We start from the raw sequence: 23019 nt of genomic DNA, 5'->3' as shown, positions 1-23019 counted from the left end.
CTTAAGGGATTACGTGAACGACAGTGACTTGTGTTGTTTTTGAAAGAGTACCGTCAAGTGTTTATGTATGTGGCTCATGCGCGTAGCCAATGTGATTTGGACAGCGAGACGGGTTGTTGTTACTAGCGTCCTAGTCGACCACCAGCCGGATATTTATTTTCAATTGTATTATTCTGACAGTCCATTTTGGTTATCGGTTTTGTGACATACGAGTATATGAACTATGAACAGCGTGTTTCCGAGGTACGTGACCGCGGCTAAATCTAATAAAAGGAGGAATGATTTTCATGATATGAGTTAGGTATATTTATACAAAAATTTACAAGTAGCAATCTAATAAACAACCGTCGGATTAAAATCACCAAACAGTAGGTAAACAGAGAATTCCGAATTGTCCATAACTAATCAAACTATCGAAGGCCGTTATCGCCGCTATTACAACACAACAGTAAACCATAACAAAGACGATTACCGGTCTCGCGCACACTTGTAACTATTTATGTACACACACGGGAATGTACGGAAAACGAAGGTGTCATAGTTACCATTCGCGAATTACTTATGGATTCATTTTTTGTGGCATAAAGTAGACAAATAATTGCACAGAGCAGGTGTTAAGTGGGATATTGGGATATATAAAGTTACTCGTGGAGTAGTCAAAGGCACTCTTCGCAGCGCGTAGAACTTTTCCGGATCGCATTTTCATAGCAAGCCCGAATAGTTGACAAGCCGTCTTGCACTTACACTATACTGTATCTGTTTGTATAGTTCCAAATCGCGTAGTATCACATCGCATAACTTAGGGCATCAAGATGCCGAAAAAAAAGAAAACGGATTGACTTTTTACGAAATAATATCTAACAATTTAAATTACAGTATTAAAATAAGTTTACAATAACTTTCATAGTAAGGACTGTTATTCTGACTAAGCAGGCCGATTAAACTTAATAGCTGTAGGTACAGGGCACCAATAAAACGCCTGTGGTACATTTATAAAACCGCAGTTACCGCGACTCAGAATAAGGACGCCATAGAACGGTATATATTTCTTAAACAAGTTTGCAAGAGGATGAACTTAGCAATGCCTCCACACTTTCCAGTGTATTTATATCTCAGCATTTGCTACGTTTGCATTCAGTTCGTGTGTTCTCGTTGGTTGTGTTAGTGCGCTGGAGTCCAGTTTCTCCAGCAAATCAGTGTACAGCGACATCGAGATCTGGAACGATCAGAGAGCAATCTTATATCTAAACTTTAGATTCGCCCGGTACCTATACCTAGAATGACTTCCCAGGGCCTTGGCATTTTGTTCTACGACAACGAGAAATTAAATGGTTCAACGACTGGACCGTTTTATTTCCAGCAAAATTTGATCTTATATTCATGAAGTGTTTTACAAGGTTCGACCATTTTTCGGGAACGAATATTTATATTTATAGACTTTTAAAATAAAAAATAAAATAAAATTTATTTATTTCGGACCATAAAATCCATAGTTACAGCTAAATTACATTAAAATAAAATTAAAATTTAAAACAAATTTTACAAATAAAATATTACAATAAAATCATACAAATAAAATATTACAATAAAAACCTAATATATATTACAATTTACTAAATTTATTATTGAGGCTAACGTGCATGGAGGACCAGTGCTTCAGAAGGCCGCTGTCCCACCTGTTAGCCACGACGTCCAGGAGGCTGAGGCGGCTGCCGCGTACCCTACCAAGCATCGCGGCGCAACGCTTGCGGAGCGTGGCGTGGAAACCGTCCACGCTCGCATCCGCAAACATCCCGGACGCGCTGCAGTATCGCGGCAGCCGCAACAGCACCCTGAACGCATCGTTGTACTGGACCCGCAGAGCATTTAGCGATCGCTGGGTATATCTGGTCCATAGGCTGCAGGTATACAGCGATGTACAGTACGCTCTAAAGAGAGTTATTTTTACTTGGGCTGTACATCGATGAAACCTGCGCGCTATCATATTGGCTCTCATCGCTAATGCTCTGCGTTCCCTTTCGATGTCGGCGTCGTCGCGCAGATCTTCGGTTACCAAATGCCCTAGGTATTTGAAGGTCGTCAACCTCTTCAGTATCTGACCGTTCAGGTGAATGGGAGGTACATACGTTGGGCATTTGTTTCCCGCTTTAAACACCATGTATTCACTTTTGAGTGCGTTATATTTTAAATTGTGATGGCGAGCGTACGATTCACAAATATCCAAAAGTATTCTCAATCCGCCAACCGATGGGCTCAGCAACACCATATCATCTGCGTAACTTATATTATTAAAACAAACCCTGTCTATATGGCATCCGACATGTGTTTCTGAGCTCACCGATTAAGTCGTTTACATAAAGATTAAATAATTTGGGAGAGGTAAGCCCCCCTGCCTCACACCGCACTGCAGTCCATATTCGTCCGAGAATACATCGCCCCAACGGACGCTATTTCTCTGGCCCATATACCAGTACCTAAATATGCGTGTTAGTTCCTTTGGAAACTCTATCCTGTCCAGCTTTTTCCATAATAAGTCGTAGTTTACGAGGTCAAAAGCCTTCGAGAGGTCCAAAAAGCACGCATAAATAGGAGTTTTTTTGCGAGTATAGTACTCGACAGCCTGTTTTAGACAAGTTATTGCGCTCTCAGTTGATAGACCGGCACGAAAGCCGAACTGAGCGTCATGTATTTGCAAGCACTTGTCCAGTTGCAAATTGAGCAGGCCGTCAAGCACCCTAGCTACAATGGTTGCCAGAGAAATAGGTCTGTAGTTCGTCTTGTCAGATATATCACCTGTTTTATTTTTGACGATCGGAACCACTAATGTTTTAATCATATTCTCGGGCAAATAGGAATGACTAATGCATAGGTTAAAGAGCATTGCCAATACTCTAGGCAGGTGAGGACCGGCAAACTGCAAATGCTCGACCTCTGCTCTGCGAATGCTTTTACTATAGGACCCCACGTGAACCAAAAACTTGTTGGTATCTAGGGATAGGTGGGGTGCGGTGAATTGTTGCTTTTAAGAACAGATTTTTATAACTGTCTAAATAGGAGGGAACCGTTGTTTGCCCGGCTTGAGAATGAGGGACAAGCAAGCAAATTCAGGCATCTCCTAGGTGGCATTGCGATTACGGCCTCAGTCGAGCATTGACCAGTCATCCAATATCGCGCGGCCGTTACAATCACAACATTCTATTATGGCGATAGACAATTGATGGGACTGGCCGAACAATAGGTTGTAACAAATTATAAACGTGTTATATGAACGTCCTCGCAGCGGCCATTGCGGGGACCGTCACGAATTGGACCTGTGGCAAGGTGGGCAAATTCAGTGCCGGTTTTCCTCGGGGTAGGTTGGCGTTTGGTTAAATAGGTGGCCGGTTTCCGGTAAAAGAAGCGTGGGTTGCCCATCAGCTTCATGGTTTGATGATAATCGAGAAATGGTGGGTAACTCAACAGAGCCCTATGGATCTGCCGTGGTTGATAACATACCTACTGAAAGTAATTTTCCTTACGTTAGTTGGTTTTTCTCTTAAATCACAACACAAGCCTTATTGAGCTTAATGTGGGGCTAGGTCGAATTGTGTAAGATTGTCCCAATATTTAATCGTTTTTAAGTCTATTAGTTATCAACTTGTCAGGAGGCAAATTAAGAAATGTTAGTACCTACCTTACACTACTGCAGTGCAACAAAAAAGAAAGGAAGATTGATTACCGAGATTTTAGTAGGTCATTGTGATACATTTTATTGAGTCCGTCTAACGTAACTATGTACTGACTTGGACGCGAAAAAGTGTGATGAAGTGCCATTATTAACATCACATTTTCATATATATTATGTATATTATGTTTATGGTGGATATTTTAGCAATCTAATATCGCAAAGTTTATGCAGAGTTAACTTGGCCCGATTCTAGTACGTATTATTTACACGTTATGTTAAGCAGATCACTCACGGAAAGATTCAAGCTAGAATAAGTGAGGATAGATAAAGAATAAGAAGAATTCCAACAGTCTGTCGCTTTCCTTGAGCGTTACTTTTATTTTTGCCTTTTTTATATATTGTGACCTTTTTTACCACTTTTTTGTTATATCTACTCAGAATCACGAGCTCTTTCGATCCTAATGAGATAAAAAAATGTCCCAGAGTTTTTTTCCTATTGTGTTACCATTTCCCCGTATACTCTGTATGGCGGTAACAAAAAGGAAAATTTGAAAAATGTATGGAAATATTAGAACTCTTTTTTTTCTCCTATAAGGATGAAAAGGGCTCGCCAGCCTGACTATAAATAACATAAAAGTGGCAAAAAAGGTCACAATATATAAAAATGTCAATAAATAAAAGAAACACTCCCTTACGCCACCCCTTACTTCTGAAAAAGGTACAAATAAGGTGGTAACAATAACTAATCTATTCTCCTCTAAACTCACGGGTATAGGGGAGAGCGGGGTCAAACGTAACGGCGGGTGGAAAGTAACTATTGATCTGTAGGTGTATCTAATAGTCAAAACACCACTCCGCTGCTATTAGGTGATAGCCGCTGGCGCCCCCTTCACTTGCATTCAGTCGAAACGGGCGCCACGTGCTATTAGATTGTGTGAGAGGACATAAAGTGATTTTTCGAATCAAAAGTACGTTACTTGACTCTTAGTTATTTAATGTTTACGTTGTATTAAAAAACGTACATTCATCTGAATATTTGCAAATTGTTTATTGATTAGATTGATTGCAAAATGGTTTACTTTGTTTTTCTCTAGCACGTTCTATTTCAAAGATATTTGTCATGTTTTCAGAAAAATGCGGTCAGGTACAAAAGTAACAAAACCGTATGGGTGCAAAAGTAACATTTACATCCCATACAATGTATTGGATCTAATATGGGATTATATGCTTAATGCGTCAATGATGATTTAAATGATGTATGCCATATTCGTGAGTGGAAAGAAGTCTGACCCTGCATTATCTGATAAGAAAACCTATTTATAACACAATAGTTCTCATTTCATCTCTTGAAATAAAAGTAATTTCTAACGAGGAATTAATATTGATTTTTTTCTTAAAATGCTAATATTTAAGTATTGAAAATGCAAATATTAACGTGTTATTAATAATTATTTACATAATTAGTACTTTTTTAATTTCATATATCATATTATATTCATTACAAACCTCTGTGTCTTGTTACTTCTGACCCACAACGTGTTACTTTCGGCCCACCAACGGGGTCATTAGTAACAAAAGACAATTTTTTTTAAAGTCACTCTAATACATACAAAATACACAATTACGGTTAATCAAGTTGTTAGTGTACAGAACATGAATTATATATGACAACATTAATTCCATCAAAATAATAACGGTTAACCAGAAACGAAGGTCAAAGTACAAAGTGTTGCGTTTGTCCCGCTCTCCCCTATACATCCCGGTCATTTGATAGGCGTGCGTGAGACACAGTCCAACACGTAGAGACCCTTTGGAGAAGTTTGTTATTAAGGAATGATCATTAATGATAACCGTAACAGTAACTATTTAATTTCCCTTTTACCACACCAGTTGAAAAGCGATATTTTCCATATTTTTCCTCGTTTAGTTGGATCGCGGTGACCGCAGGCATTCCTGAGTAAGCGTTGCCTGAATTATAAACATTATGACTTGTACCTGTATAATCGTGTGGCGCTATTCGGCGTTGCTTAATCAATCATAAATTATTTATTTATTAATACCACAAAGGTGAATAGTTTTCGTGTCAAAGATGTGTTAGATTGAAATAAAATTATAAGATTTACATATGCACTTATATACTTGATGTTTATGTAATTCCGTTCAATTACCGTTATTTTGCTACTTAGGTATTAAGGAGAACATTAAGTATGAGGATATCATTTTGCATAAATAATTTACCAGAATTACTGGAATATGTACCGAAATTTACAAAAATTGTAGACCTTCGTACATGATCCCTCGAGTGTGCAAATATTGTAAACTTTAATATGCATATGTCGAACTTCTAACACTCGGTTTAGACTCTCGCGCGAGCCACGAGACGAGCCGCGAGCCGCGCTACGAGACGCGAGTCCACCGCTTACACTCGCGTTCGGCTTGTCATTCGGTTATAAACCTTATGCCGTGCCGTTAGTGTTTAAATTATATTAGCTCGACGAGCTTGCGAGCCACGAGACGAGCCGCGAGCCCACCGCTTACACTCGCGTCTCGTGGCGCGGCTCGCGGCTCGTCTCGTGGCTCGCGCGAGAATCTAATCTGCCTATAAAGGATAACTCACGCTAGACCGGGCCGGGGCCGGGCCGGACCTTCGGGCGCTTCGTTTTCTATGGAAAGCACCACGTGTTCACCGATTAGCCGTCATAGAAAATAACATGTCGAACGCCTTAGACCGGGCACGGCCCATCCTTAATACCTATTAGAAATTCATCCAGAATTTCTTATTCAAACTATAAGTTAGAAACAACAATTTATAAACCTTGTGTTAGGTATGAATCAGGGATGTTGCGAATATCCGCATCCGCATCCGCAACCGCGGAACTTCCTCATTATTTTCAACATCCGCATCTGCATCCGCATCCGCATAAAATCGATGCGGATTTAATGCGGATGCGGATGTGGAACAGGTCGGTACAGGAACGTCTTAGCATCGGCGTAAGTGCTAGACTCCTAGGTAATTTAGTCATTAGCCAAAAAACCTATTAGAAATGAGCAGTCAAGCGTGAGTGGGATTTAATGTACGAAACCTTTGGAACGCGAGTCCGACTCGCACTTGGCCGATTATTTGAAATAAAAATTACTAAAATATAATATTTGACGTTTTTTATGTATCTATCTTGACATCCGCATCCGCATCCGCATTCGCGGATGTGAGACTTTAAAAATCCGCATCCGCATCCACATCCGCGGATGTCAGAAAATCGGCATCCGCAACATCCCTGGTATGAATCACTGCGTGCCATACAAAATGGTAACTTGGTAAATAACGATACCGTTAGAATAAGTAAATAGGTTACTGGGGCCAACGTCCCAAAACATCTAAAAAGGAAAGCGACAGCAAATAATGTGTAAATTGGTTAAGTAATAAATACACATAACGACAACATGTGTCGCATATTGAAGGCGTGAGCGAAGCGAAGCTTTAAAGACCGACTTTGGCCCTAAATAAGCGGAGCGGTTTTAGTGTAAAAAAGAAAACGTTAATCCTTGCATTGGTTCATAAACGTTTATCTTAGCCACTGATAATAGGGTATTTGAATTTGACACATATTGAATTTTATAACTAAATCTAGTTAAATAGATAGAATATGAGTAATTTATCACAATACATTGGAAATTTACAAAATATATGAATAATAATAAAAAAATACAAGACCTTACATTTTCAAAAAACTATTTTTTAACTATCAAATGGGAAAAAATAATGATACCATTCGACTCCTTACATTCTATTTAAAAAAATATTGTATAGCAACCATATACATAAACGCAATGTTTCACCGACAAAATCGCAATTTCCTTGTTTTCCATACATCGAAACGGCTTCTAACGTTACATGGTGACGTCACGATGTATTGCCATTTTCTATGAAGCGTTTCGTCAGTAAAGTGCGGGTGCCAGACTTTGACCATCATTTGTGACTTTTCTATTGCTTTAAGACAATGGGTCCCATACAGACATATGATCCTCAAAACAAACCTGATCGACTGATACCATTAATAAATAATTGTCAAATACCCTATTGTTGCACCCAGTCATCGTAACATCGAAGAATCTATATTACCTATTATTTATATAATTTATATTATATTATTTCATTTATAATACTAGCAATAGCCATGCGCCGGCATATACACTACCCATGCCTTACTGAAAACATATTTGTTTTCCGTTTTACGTGCCTCCGTTAATGGCCACCTATATACAATTCGACACGACCGTAACTTGTGCAGTACCACGTAACCTTTGTCAGTGTATTTGTTTTGTTATATTATTTCCCATTGTACTGGGTAATAAGGTTATCTATGTAGATTACCATAAATAGCTTATGAGTTTTCTGATTGTTTACACAAACTTAAAAAGACCGCAAAAACGATCCACGTGACCGCACCAGTAGTGTACCTACAATAATTTGCCAAAGCTTATATAGACTGTAAGCCTTTCAAGCTGATGTTTTATTTCTATAATAGGTGCATAGGTAATAACAGAATAAATAAACTAAACATTAATATTAAAACTAAACCTTAATAAAACAATAAAACATAAAGTAAACTTATAAATAATAAAATACTCCCCAGGTCACCTTCGTGCGTTATGGTGCCTAGAAGGCTGGCAGCGTTACCTTTTTGAATGGCCAGGCTTATCTTCTGGCCGAGGTAGCTGCCAGCCCTCCGATCACCTGAGGTTTAAATTTCAATAAGGCGCTGGTAAATTTCAGAAATATAAATTTAAAAAATGGCTAAGAGGAAAATGTTATTATACTCTTAAAGTATTTCTTGAATATAAAGATATACAATAACTGAATAATGGGTTAAATAGTTGTGAGTTGTGACTTGTATTCAAATTTTATTACCAATAAATTATGTCTAATGTCTATGTCATGGTTTATATTTTTCCCGGGGAAAAGGTCTAGTATAATAATATTATACAAGTGTGAAAACATTCTAAAAACACAAATCGTTTCAGCCGTGGAAAACTAGGAAGCTGCATTAGTTGCGCGCACGTTTTATGCTCCGTACCTACCTCATTACATTTTGCTACGATTATTCCAAGAAGTACCTACTAGTCTCATTGAGTTCAATCAAGTTCACTAATCAATGTAGACAAAGAATAGGTATGTGTTTTTTTGAATATCAGCTTTAATAGTCGTGGTATTTTTTTTTTACAATTAGAAAAAATTCAACCATCGACCTAAATTTTCTTAGCTCCTGTTGGGATAGCTGTTGTGTTTTATAGTAAAGAAAGGAACATTAAATCTTGTGTCCGGTGGGTATATATGCATAGGGTCGCGTTAATAGCATCATAATACAGTCTTCTTTTTTTTTATTCTAACGACGTATCGACGACGACTCGATAATTGGGCTTCATTGCGTTCTTCTTCAGTAGTCTGTGATCGTAAATCGTGATTATGTATATGGAGGTCCTTGACCAAGAAGATGTTATAATATTTGCTTAAAACTATAAACAACATCAATTCTAGGAACTGATTTCGTGGTCATTAAAAGGTCCGATACTGAATTTCAAAGGCGATCGAAGGCTGCTCATCTTCGTTGCAATATAAACTCTGTTACGATAGCACAAAGGTCGAATTTTATAATAACCGCTACGTATAAGGTGAGGAAATAATGTTTGCGGTACCAACAGGTTTGGCCGTGAAGATTCGCGCGGATGTAGACTTAATAATGCTTTCTTATTATGCAATGCTTCAAAACTTGTTATTAATTCGATTTAAATAATACGTACCTAGTTTGCCTCGTCTGGGTTTGGTGGACGTTTTGCAAGTTGTTTACGTCACATTGCATACTGTAAAACATAATATTGTTACAATTCCTAGCCCAACACTAAATATTTGGGCACCGTTGTCTGATGAACTTTGTTAATGTTCTCTTAGCCCTTTTATTAAATTTTAAATATGTTTAGTTAAAGCTAATTTTATTTACGCGATGTAGAATATTTTTACAGAAAAATTAAGATGTATATAAATCAATTTCAATGTATGCTCTATTAACGCGTTGTAAAATAAGTAGGTATAGGTTGGTATAGGTATATTCGGAAAATATCCAATAAAATCTAGTTTTCCCTGGATTAGAATGAGAGAGATGGCAGTTACTTTCGTGAAAACTTTTACGTTGCCGCGCGGATCTCTAGTGCTAGAGCCGTGAAAAAACTTTAAAAACAATACGACGTTGATGACTGTAATTTCATATATTCCTGTAAAAACCCACTTAGGTAGGCCTTTGTTTTTACACAGACCAGGTATTACAGACTAGGCATTAGTCATTATTCAACCGCATGTTTTGTTTTTCATCCGATTTGCGGTAACTCAGAATAACATATAACTATAGCCATATAAATAAAACCCGCATGATTTAATACAGTTAGGAATAGCATTAATTTTTAGAAAATATTATTTACTTTTTATAAACAATAAAAACGTGAAGGACAAGAATCAATTTTTGGAGAAAAAAAAAAGTATTATTGGGATTTTTTGATTCATAATTTAAAATGTATGCCCTAGTTATAACAAGCTACCTAATGACACTTCCTTCTAATAGGTTCTTGATAATAGGGCAGATAATGGTTAATTTACTAAGTGCGTCCGTGTTTGGAGTCATACAACTTTATAAGGCTGAGAAAAAAATATGTATGGGGGTGATTTATTGTCGGTAAAGTACGTGGTTAACGGCTCCACATTGTACATTATATTGTGTCATGGGGCCTTCGACGGAAGAACAGAGGAAGACGCTTATCTCGCTCATTCTTGTCACATCTAGTGCCGGATGCTACGGGCTAATGAATTAGTACCCCCGGCGTAGATAGCTACAGTCAGATAACGTATAATAGCCCTGTTTAAACGCCATTTACCTCTTCGCGGAATCAGAATGTACTTACTCAATATAATTAATATGATATGGTAACCATGTAGAGGACATTTAGGGCCCTCGTAAACCGTAAAACGGGGTGAGTAGGGTTCGCGGGGAGAGTTGGGTTATGAATGGGGAGAGAAGGAATGAAAGGGGGGTGAGATGGATTTTTAAGGCTACTGCTACAAAAATAATGTATTCCAATTTAAGATGGAGCTAGTAATACTCATAATAAAATAATCGATCCAACAATCTTCCAAAATCACCTTTGTATGAAAACCCAACTCACCCCAAATACGAGGGACTACGGGGTGAGGTGGGTTTTTCTGTTTATCGTCAAAGTTATGAAATGGAACTACCCAAAATAAAATAAAAACTAAAATACAAACGTCCGGAACACTTATTATACACACCATTCAGTTTGCATATGTAAAAATAAAATGTTGTCGAGGTTTGAATGTCAGTTTTGCGCCTACTCACCCTATTTTACGGTACCTTTAATTGCTTTAAATTTTGTAATTTAACATCAGCGCGTAATACCTATAGCTCCGCTTATTGCACGAAACATGACAAGATGCAGCATATCATGCACATCACTACATCATGTCATGTGACTACATTGCTAACAATTATAGTAAATCCTTTAGACTGCTTGTTTGGCCAACGACAATTATTTGTAACTTGGGAAGCCATAAGTTGGTTTATAAATATTATTTTCATTACACTTGTTATGCGATGCGGTCCGTAAATCCCAAATTTAGGCACGACTTAGGCACGATTTCACGAAATTAGGCAGACATTTTATTATCTCTTTTATTTCCTTACAAGTGTGATTAAAACCATTGTGTGTGCCACGGTCGGTACTGGAATTTCAAACTCATGTTAATAACTCACACTCGATGGTAAATTCTTGCTTAACCGCCCTTAATACACAATATACTATAGCGATGTGTTATTGGCTAGTGTATTATATTTTACCGTTCATCTTTAACGATACAAAATGTAAAGCAGAAAATATCCATGCATACGAATATCGTAATTATCAGACAAGCAATCTATGCAGCAATTATATGCAGCGAGATGATATCTTCAATGTATCCTCCTCGGCTAATAATGCGATTATCCCAAGATGCTACTCACGACTGGTATAAAACTTGAAAATATTCTACGAATTTTCCTCCTGTTGGATGACAGTGACAAAGATGATAAATTTAAAGTGAAAAATCATTTCTAAATATTTAAACCAGTACGTTACGGTAGTACAACATGTGTACTGCCCGCCTAATGGAAAATAGTTACCATATCCTATGGATTCTTGAATATATAGCATTATTGCTGAGAATCCGTCGCTGATCCTAGAGATACATAATATATGGCCGGCGCTTCTTTAAAAAAAAGCTACAATGCACCAGCGATTAGCTCTGCATGTTAACAGCTCCGGAAGACTTTTAATTGGTCGCTGACGCATTTTGATTTCACAGCACATTTTAAACTGTGAATGAGATTGCGAAATCCTTTTTTTTCTTTGCCTGTATGTTTGTTCACTGAGAACATATCTGGATTTTATGGTTCCGTACCCAAAGGGTAAAAAACGGGACCCTATTACTAAGATTTTAAGATAATAAGAAGAGAGATTCGCTGTCCGTCCGTCTGTCACCAGTCTGTCTGTCATGTCTGTCTCATGAACCGCGATAGCTAGACAGTTGAAATATTCACAAATGATGTATCTCTGTTGCCGCTATAACAAAAAATACTAAAAATAAAATAAAATAAATATTTAAGGGGGGCTCCCATACAACAAACACGTCTTTTTTGCTCTATTTTTTGTTGATGGTGCGGAACCCTCCGTGCGCGAGTCCGACTCGCACTTGGCCGGTTTTTCCACTACCCAGTCGTATTTTTTGTGATTAATTTTATTATTATGTATTTGACAAATTGCATAAAATATTTAGATACAAAAAATATCTTCAGAATGATCTTGAATAAATCCATACTTACATGTACTGTTGCTAGTGTTCGAGTTCAATTTAAAAAAAAAAACTATTTGTAAACTATGAGTCTACTCTGTCCTATATATTATACTATTCTTTGGTCTACTCATAGTGTAAATAAGTTCGTTAACGTACTCGGCAAACTCAACACCAAATTAAGAGGTCGACTAAGCCACAAGAATTTGTGTCATACATTCCTACATAGTTTATGCGTGTATTTATATCCATTTCGAGGTGGACGGTTTATTTTTAGTTTAATGTGACTGATTTGAGTCAAAGAACATGCACAATTAAACAATATTGCCTATAATGCATTGGGCTTAGAACTACTTGTAGCCTGCGTGTAGCGTGTGTAATGATTGTAATGAATAAAATAAATAATCGGGAAAAACACTAAGAGTAATTAATATTATGTGTATGTGTACGTCTTAAAGATAATTTAAATGGCGAAACAGAAGGAATTTAGACAAAGTAAGTTAGCCATAAATGCGTTATTAATTTTGCCCCAAAGATTTTAAGCTTGTGCATTATAACATAATTTATAGTCTAGCACATGTTAATTGCCGCATTGCCTTTGCTGTCGGCATTAAGGAGCCGGTGGTGGTACCTTGGTACGTGCTCCAAACGCAGTATAAGCAGACGGCTCACGCTGTGACGTAGGACCTTTTATAAGTAAAGTGGAGTTGACTTCGATCCTGTACTACTTTCACTTCCCCGCGCAGCGCTCGCGCGCGTAAAAAACATTTACCTTGTGAACAACACTATTAAACTTAGATACCTACAGAAGCGATCCTTACTTGTATAATTCGATTGTAGCTTATCAAAAATGCAAGTGCTGCAGCATTGACACAATTTAAATTGAGTTCGATTGCGACCGTGGGTAACGATCGGTATCCAAGTAAACGAAAATGTATCAAGACAATATTTTTATAAATTTCATAAGAATACTACATATTTTTTATTTTATTTATTTATTAAAGTACATCCACATCATACATATTATAACTTACGCTAAACACATTTTAAAGGTAATAAATACTGATATGTATGACAATTATGGGGTACCTAACAATCCTAACATTGACTAATTATCGCATCGCAGTGAGATCAAACTTAACCTAAAAACTATACAATTAAAACTAAATCTAAAATTATACTAATTAATTATAACTATAAAACTATAGGGAATTTGTTATTAAAATTTTAAAAGTAACAAAACATAGTTGCAATTAGCAGTGAAATTAGAAAAAACCGCATACATTTTTACCAAAACATGCAACTTTCCGGACGTCTTTTAAGCTCGATCGATTGCATATTTGTGGGCACTTTCAAGTAGATTAATTTTGTCTTTGACACAGAAGAAGCTAATTTGCCGAAATATTATAATTAATGGTAAAAAGACAGATTTGCGAAAATTTTCTCCAAAGTATGATGCGGACAGTCGGAAGATAGATACGAAACATCGAAGGTGGGGGACATTATGTTATATTGTGTTTTCTTATGATGTCAAAAATTTTCATCACAAAATCTTAAAACCAAATCAATTTTTTTAGCATTTTTTTTTTTCAATAATTTATTTTATTCTGCTCTACCTCAGCACAACCGTGGTTTAAACACATGCTATGGGAGGTTAAGCCAACCCGTTAGTTAGCGTTTGTTAACGTTCTAAATATCTATAAGCACGCTCCATAAGCCGTGCAGGTGTGAAAGAGATAGCACGATTCCGGTGATTTATGACCTGACCGGCCAGATAGTTTTGCGGATAGTATAATTACCTCTACTTACATGTTCTAATAATTTTAGATGTCACCGCAGCAAAATCTGTATTAAACTATTATGTTTTTTTAATGGTTATCAATATCATACTGTGGCAGTTAAATTTCTACTTTTTTATTTTAACTACACAACTAACTAAAGGATACTGAATCTATAACAAACAAGATGTAGGTAAAGTTGTTTAATATTCGTATTTGGCCACGGTCTGTCGCTCAGCAACTACGTGTAATTATCACGTTATTTGACGGCTTGTTTACTTGCAATTACTTATAAGTTATGATTAGCGTGGTGACTAACTCACGGTATGCATTCATTCGTGTATACTAGACACAATTTATGTAGTAATTTGACAAGTAGATTTAAAGAAATGTACAGATTAATTACTTAGTCTTAACGCAAGTTTTTAAAGGCTTTAAAAAAGTTATGTTACTCCTTCAATGCTTGCAATTGAGACTAATCTAACCACACCACAAACATTCAAATTATAGTCTTTGAACTAAAATAAATAATACTAAGCACCCGGCCGCGGCAATACCCTTCCAAAATTCTCTGGTGTATGCTATCGTTGAAAGGCTAGGCGCCTTTGACCAACTCTAAGGGTGAGCAGTACGTATACTTGCACCTCCTATACGAATCCTTTACTGCAGAGAGATAGTGCTGCCATGCCATTAATACAGCTAGGTAACAAATCTATTCTTATTCTTGTTGTTATTCTTGTTGTTAGGGGCTATATGAGGCTCCATAGCCTATGTTTAACTCCTCCGGGCTCATTATGTGTCCGCCCAGGATCAAGTCACGAGTGCGCATTAGGCAAGGGCACTCTGCGTGGATGTGCAAGGGCGTCTCCTCTGCCTCCATACAGAGTCTGCATTTTATGAAATATTTAGATTTGTGTTTTTAAGTACAATATCCAAAAGTGGTAGATTAAGGTATTTCATTTTAAGGAGTAAAATCTAATCTTGAATTAATATCCCTGGACCCTGGAGGCACCGATTTATTTACATTCACAAAGTCTCAAGTGCCTTTAAGGAATGTCGGCACTTGTGATGACGACTAAAAAACAGTAATAAAACTTGTGTCAGTTTTTTTGTCTCTTAACGGATTCTTCAAATGATCGTATCAATTAGTGGACTGAGCAATTTATTTAGGTGACGTCATACATCATTAAGACTGTATCTCTGAGATACATTAGCAATGATTTTTTGCTAGAAGAAGCTGTGCTGCCGTTTGACATTATCTAAACCGGATGGGTGAGATAGAAAAACCGGCCAAGTGCGAGTCGGACTCGCACACGAAGGGTTCCGGACTATTCCGTAATAACGAGCAAAGAACGGCAAAAAAATCACGTTTGTTGTATGGAAGCCCCTCCACTTTAATATTTATTTTATTGTTTTTAGTAATTTTTGTTAAAGCGGCAACATAAATTCGTCTGTGAAAACTGTCTAGCTATCACTGTTCATGAGATACAGCCTGGTGACATACAGACGGACAGTGGAGTTTTTACCCTTTGGGTACGGAACCCTAAAAAAGCAATATTACATATGTACCAAAAATGTTTCTCCTTCAACAGAATAAGTGTTGTTATATTATTAAGAGCCAACAGGAGTGGTCATTTCTCCATACAAACGTACTCGACTGTTTCCTCCGTGGGTTTTGAAGCTAGAGCAATGATTTTTTCAACACAGATTAATATTGTCAATATCTGTGTCGGACCGTTTTGCTTTTTTTGATATTTTTGTTTTTTAAGGCGCTAGAGCCCTTCAAAAATGGCCATAATGGCCTAATTGACTATGCCGCAATGAGAGGCGCGCTATTCAAAACTTATATCAATTAGCCAAAAAAGCAAAACGGTCCGACACAGATAATGTCATAATCATTTAGATTTCCAAATTTGGTTACGATTGGTTAAGTTTTGGAGGAGGAAACAGTCGAGTACGAAACCTCGATTTTTGAGATTTTTACGCAGGATTTTTCGCCTTGTCCTTATCGCACTAGTTTTAGGAGCCGCTTCCGTTAGCGAGACGGGTATATTTACCTAAAATATTTAAATCTCAGCTCCTGTTGGCTCTTAATGTTTTCCAATGTGTGGCTACGATACGAGCGCTCATACTAAAGTAGTTTTTTTTTAAACAACGTAAATGGAAAATTATAGGTACTAAAAACTATTATAGTGAGATTTTGCAACTTAATACAGCCTGTCTGTTACCTTCCGTGATTATTTCTCACTTGATGGTCTCATCGGAAGATCAGCCCTGGCAGTCGCCAGCGACATGCTGAGATGGGGCCATTTCGTGACACTTTATTTTCACTATATTCTTTTTGTGGAATTATGTGACAATACGTCTGTGTGTTTTTATTTTATTTATAAGGCACACTACACACGACATTCAATACATGATTACAATAAAAGTGGTAGGCTTTATATAGAAATGCCACCCAAAATATGTGAGCACAGCAAGAACAATAAATAATAACGAGCAAAAACTATCCTAAAATTATTAAAAAAAAAGAATATAAAAACAAAATACGAAAGTTTACGAATAAAACTATTTTATTCTATAATATAATGGTATCTCAACCCGTAAAGGCAGTCTTTTTTAAGCGAAATTTGACGTCAGCAGCATCGCACATCGGACGTCACACAACCAGGGCGCGTAGCCAACGTGCTAATCCGTTAACGCTCCGTAGCGTATCGTAGTCATCTCTCTCTATCACTCTTCCCCACTAGTGCGACAATGACAGTTGCATTTCGTTCGCTACGGAGCATTAACGATTACACGTTGGCTACGCACCAAGGGGATTCACGTCATCACTTGAACATGCGTAACATTTCAAATAAATAGTAATATACTCGTAGAAACACTTATTATCTGTTGACACAATTTTAAAGATAACATTCGGTTGACAAATTAACGATCACGGTATTGTGTCAACTATGAACTTCACGTTGCATACATTGCAGTGGGTATCATTCTTTTTTCTGTGTTAAAATAAAGGCGTGTTTCTCTTAATTTTTATAAAGCAGTTCAAGATTGTGATGATTGGCATTTTGATCTAAAAAATCTTACTTGCTTCTATAGGTCAATCAAGGAATTAATTTGATTGGTCTCTTAATGTTATAATATCCCTTAAACAATACTGCGTCGACTCCTTTAGCCCTATATTTTTTCATTAAGTTCAAGTTTGTTAAATCCTGATCATAGGCAATTCAGCATGTCATAATAGTTATATGAATAAGCGAACTTATTTTTATGGTTTTAGTAGAATAATACACGTGTAAGTGCTTCCTAAATCATTGTCTACTTTTTCCAAATAATTTGGTCGTAGACTTACCTATAGGTACCGTACGCAATGAAAAACTGCCGGACGCAATTGTTTTTCGTTTTTTGTACCTAACACCTCGAATGTTCCAACAAAACGGACGTCAGTTCACCCGAGTTTTTGTAGACTACGCCGTTTTCCCACGGGCTGTAAATAATGTGATTGTTTAATCTGACAGTTGTTAAGTCTATTTGGTAGTGTCTTCAAACACATTACGTATATTATACGTCCAGTTAACTTAAGCGTCTAAAGTGGTAAGTATCTAAAATGATATAAATTGACGTTTGTGGACGTAACCGATTACCGCTAGGAGTCTTAAAGGTGCCGTAGGTTCAAAGAGACAAAAATTTAATTAGCAATCTAGAGGATTTTAGAGGAGAAGGAGAGGTTACTATTAAATCTTGTAATTATCGAGAAGTATATAGCCATGAGGTGCACGAAAGTGTAACTATATGATGTAACTATATTTTTATTTATAAATAGGACCAAAAGAAATTTTAGATATTTTCTGCATAGATTTCCATTTTATGTAAGGACCAACACGCAAGGATGCAGTTTACCTCGGCGTTAGTCTGTAATAATTGCTCGAGAAACCTTCAAGTTCAATTCCGTGTAAATGTATAATAGAAAGATGAAAGATTATGACACCGACCGCACGGTGGGCTGAAAATCGGCCTCCATAGAAATAGAAACCGAAGTCTTAAATTTGAACTTTTTTTTATTGGAATAGCTTTTGTTAGGTTTTATTATGTCCCAAAATTAATCTTAGCTAATTTGGTTGGAAAAATAATTAATTATAATTTTTTTTCAAAATCTTTGTATGGCGCGTATCAGAAAAAACGAGTTTTCTCCGAAAATAAAAAGTTAACCGTAATATCCTGACAGATGATTTTAAAACCAATTATTCTTGATTTTTCCACATAATTAGAATTTTCCTACGGGGTGCACTTTTTTTTTAAAAAATCGATATATATTTTTTATTTTTATTATTTTATTTTTTAGTTTTATACGGTTATACTCGTTATTTTAACTACAAAAAATGAATTTGAGTTTGATCGAACCAATAACTTACGCGTAGTGAATTTTTGTTATAAGCAAATGTATGGAGCGTACGAGTAAAACGGATTTTTTTTTCAAAAATTAAAGGTATACCGTAATATCCTTGCAGATGATTTAAGTACCAATTATTAATGATATTTTGACATAACGCGAACTTTTCTACCGTATGCACTTATTTAACAAAAAATAAAAAACTTATTTTTTCATGCTGAAATAACTTTTTCTCATTGTTTTAATCAAATAAATAATAAACATACAAGAGTTACAAGTAGAAAATTGAAAATAAAACCATTACATCCTTTACATTATTACCTTTGTATCCTCTTTATTACATTATCTTTGTACTTAATGAAACAATATTTAACAAATTTGACATATTGACAACTGATGAGTCTAAAATTAATGATCGTTAATAAGGTCCGGTTACAATCATTAGTAGATACTACGAATTTACTTAATTAAATAAATATCAGTAACATTATCAATAATTGGTTTACATAAAAACAGAAATAAGTATATGTAATGCTATCCTAATTAAAAGTATTCTAATGCTAATATTGGAATCCTGAAAGTTTAGTTTTCCTGGTCGCTTACTTCCGAATCCGTGTCCATTTCAGAATCAGGGTACACATTTGAGGTATCTGTCACTTCTTCTTCTTGAGGTTCCAGACAAATGAATAATTCTAAAGTTTCAGGGAAGAAAGCCTGTTTCTTTTTTCCACTTATTGTTGGCCTCATTGAAGAAAGGACAGGATCGGAAGACAAAAGTAACATATTAAAAACATCCCTGTTCGAATCTTGTCTCGTTTTTTTTTTGTGAGTGATGCTCTCTGAACATTCTGAAGTCTTTGTTGCGTGCCTCGGATGCTTCTTCAGAGAGATGACCAATCGGTACAATATCATTTTGTGCAATGATATCTGTGCCATGGATCAGCAATTTATACACTGTTGGGGGCATCTTATACCAACTGTAAAATTGAATATAGTCGTCCGCTGTATCTTTACAATAGGCTTTAAACTTTTCAGTGTCAATTACTTCACCTGATGTGACAGCTTGCAGAATTTCAATTTTCTACTTGTAACTCTTGTATGTTTATTATTTATTTGATTAAAACAATGAGAAAAAGTTATTTCAGCATGAAAAAATAAGTTTTTTATTTTTTGTTAAATAAGTGCATACGGTAGAAAAGTTCGCGTTATGTCAAAATATCATTAATAATTGGTACTTAAATCATCTGCAAGGATATTACGGTATACCTTTAATTTTTGAAAAAAAATGCGTTTTACTCGTACGCTCCATACATTTGCTTAGAACAAAAATTCACTACGCGTAAGTTATTGGTTCGATCAAACTCAAATTCATTTTTTGTAGTCAAAATAACGAGTATAACCGTATTAAAATAAAAAAATAAGATAATAAAAAAAAAATATATCGATTTTTTTTAAAAAAAGTGCACCCCGTAGGAAAATTCTAATTATGTGGAAAAATCAAGAATAATTGGTTTTAAAATCATCTGTCAGGATATTACGGTTAACTTTTTATTTTCGGAGAAAACTCGTTTTTTCTGATACGCGCCATACAAAGATTTTGAAAAAAAATTATAATTAATTATTTTTCCAACCAAATTAGCTAAGATTAATTTTGGGACATAATAAAACCTAACAAAAGCTATTCCAATAAAAAAAAGTTCAAATTTAAGACTTCGGTTTCTATTACTATGGAGGCCGATTATCAGCCCACCGTGCGACCTTTGTTGTAGATAATAATTTTTTCATTGTTGAAGTTGTCCAAATGGTGAATCGACAATTGTCCGTAGAAGACAATCGGAGATAATGGTTTGAAAAGGGGCTAAAATTTAATATATTGCGTCTCTAAAGGAAGATTTTTTATTGATTGTTGCAAATACTCGTAAAGGCGCATCTAAAAGTGCCCATGGGTGGGTTATTTTGGTGATGTACCTAGCAAATTAATAGTAACCATGTAACGCTCAAAAGTATTACCAGTGAGAACTGAACAGGTGTCAAACGCTGACGGTACACTCGTCTTTAACATATTCATATTGTTTTAGTATTTCGGTTATCCTTTTGTTCGCACTTTCGCTGCCATTCGGGTCAAGTTTAAACACTCGACCGACATTTAGTTTTTTTCGCGACAATGAGAGAATGTAGTCAATATGAAAACTTTAAACAAAACATTTTCACATCACATAACCTAATATGTACTAAAAGGTCGCCACTTGCCCAATACTTAAAATGGTTAATAATATGAAAATCTTTTGTATGATGTGTTTAGAAATGTAATTTTGCACGAGACGCCATAAATCGTGTGAATTCATGCTATGCATATTTGTCTGTCCTATAAAGTTCATGTTTAAGGATTAAGGGATTAGAAATACATAAGTCAAAAGGTGAAATAAAAATAAATGCTCAACATAGATAATAGCAAATGTCGTCCCTCTAGCCATATCAGAAATAAGTCGTGAACACAAAATGAAACAATGTTCCACGCTTTGTTTCTATTTTTTCTCCTCGAAAATTAATGACTTCCATCGGTTGTGAGACTTGTGAGTCGAGTGCGCAAAATAATGGCGTTAACGAAGCTTATTGTTCTCGGTAATTAGGGATGACCCCACGCCGCAAAATAATATCGGGTTTTTATTACCTTAGGCTTTTTCCGGCCGCATTTGAATCCCACTGGTTACACAACACAACCACAATTATTTAAACTAGCCTGACTAACTTAACTACATATTTATTTGCTATAAGTATTCGGGTTTGTGCATAGGTAAGACTATATTGGCCCTGTGAGACATTTTCCTTTAATTTGGTAAAAATCCCTGTAATTTGTTTCTTAAAATATTAATTTCAAATTAATTGAAAAATTGAAAAAATTAACGAAGTCAAACTTCAGGCAAAATCTAAAGATAAGCGACTGGGTTCTTTGCTGCGGGCCTATGATGGTCGAGCTTGTCACGTCGACAACGGCTGGCCAGTGATTTTCTGATACTAAATAGTACCTATGGAGGCTTTATGTTGTAGGACTTCATGGGTGAGTTGTCGACATGGTCATATCATAATACGCATATCATAATCAAGCTAAAAAATACAAATTATGTACTATAGATTTATAGTTTGTCAAAGGACTGTCTCATTTCAAACATAGACAGAGATAATCATACTAATCTTCGTCTTACACTACTACTACTAGTACCCGAAAGAAAAGGATGAGTATAGTTTTTTTGGTTCTTATTTTCTGACAAATTGGTTTGACCAACTATAGATTTCGGATTCAAACTTAGAATTTCGTGAAACCCGAGTTGTTAGCCGAGGCCGGCGAAGCGTAAAATTAAAGCAGTGTTAACCCGCCAAGAAATACGCAGAGGCTTGTATCGTGCGCGAACTTTTTGTCAGAACCGGAAAACTTTACAAAAACGTACCTATGACTACGTATTGTATTCGACCTTTTAGAATAAGGGAAAAAATATAAACCTATAAATGATTTTCAGTAATACTTTTGTAGGTATATGTAGTAGTTTAGGTATTTACCTATACAAGACACAATCATTATTGCTGATTTTATTAAAGTACTGAGAACTGTGTAATTTTAAATGTGGTTTTATATGTAACGTCGTTAAAATAATAATAAAGTAATCATCGACCTCCCGACCTGAAATACAAAGACAGGAAAAAATCTAATTAGTTCAAAGAAAACTTACAATTCAAAAAGTAGGGTACATATTTCGATTAATGTTTGGCGATTTAATGTGTTAATCATCACGTATTACCTCACTTATCCACGCCAGATCGGATTGAGCAGATGACGTTTTAATATTTCGAACTTCATAATCATATCTTACTTTACCGGCTGATGGCGGGTCATGCGAAACGATGCTTATCGCTGTTGTGACGTGAACACGGAGCTTTTTCTGACCCGCAACCGTTGTATCAGCATAAAGTCATAAACAAATGTTATGACACCCTTAGACTACTTTTTCATCAGAGTTAAGCTTTGTTTCCATACAAATTGTCCAAGCTAAGCTACGTAGCTATAAATGTGTCACTTGTGTCGTAGCTCTGGCGGAAAAGCAGCCAAATACTGCTTGCAGAGGTCCTGTCGTAGGGAGTGTACCTAATTGCAGTAGGTGTCCACGTGTCCACGTACTGCAAAGTTTATTTTGTAAAGTTATTATAGGTGCTTGAACCCGCTACCGTCCCTAGCAAGCCAAACAGTCTTCTCCTTGGCCTACAAGTTGTCAAATATTTGTTCATTATACAAACATTTTTG

The 23019-nt window shown here is 36.1% G+C and overlaps 1 protein-coding gene and 1 long non-coding RNA gene across 3 annotated transcripts in view; one reads left to right on the top strand and one right to left on the bottom strand.

Moving 5' to 3' along the window:
- LOC134660898 (UNC93-like protein) overlaps nt 1-23019 on the top strand; it is a 116855-nt gene that overhangs the window by 34962 nt on the left and 58874 nt on the right. The gene's annotated exons all lie outside the window — the stretch shown is intronic.
- LOC134661264 (uncharacterized) lies at nt 18824-20438 on the bottom strand. The gene is made up of 2 exons (XR_010097942.1): nt 20050-20438; nt 18824-19032 (listed from the first exon to the last, which is right to left on the bottom strand). It is a non-coding gene; the product is annotated as an uncharacterized LOC134661264 (long non-coding RNA).

The sequence above is a fragment of the Cydia amplana genome, chromosome Z, assembly GCF_948474715.1.
Source record: "Cydia amplana chromosome Z, ilCydAmpl1.1, whole genome shotgun sequence".
In the NCBI taxonomy this organism is placed as follows: Eukaryota; Metazoa; Arthropoda; class Insecta; order Lepidoptera; family Tortricidae; genus Cydia; species Cydia amplana.
The sequence above is the reverse complement of the archived record's forward strand: the minus strand, read 5'-3'. Positions and strand labels throughout refer to the sequence as shown.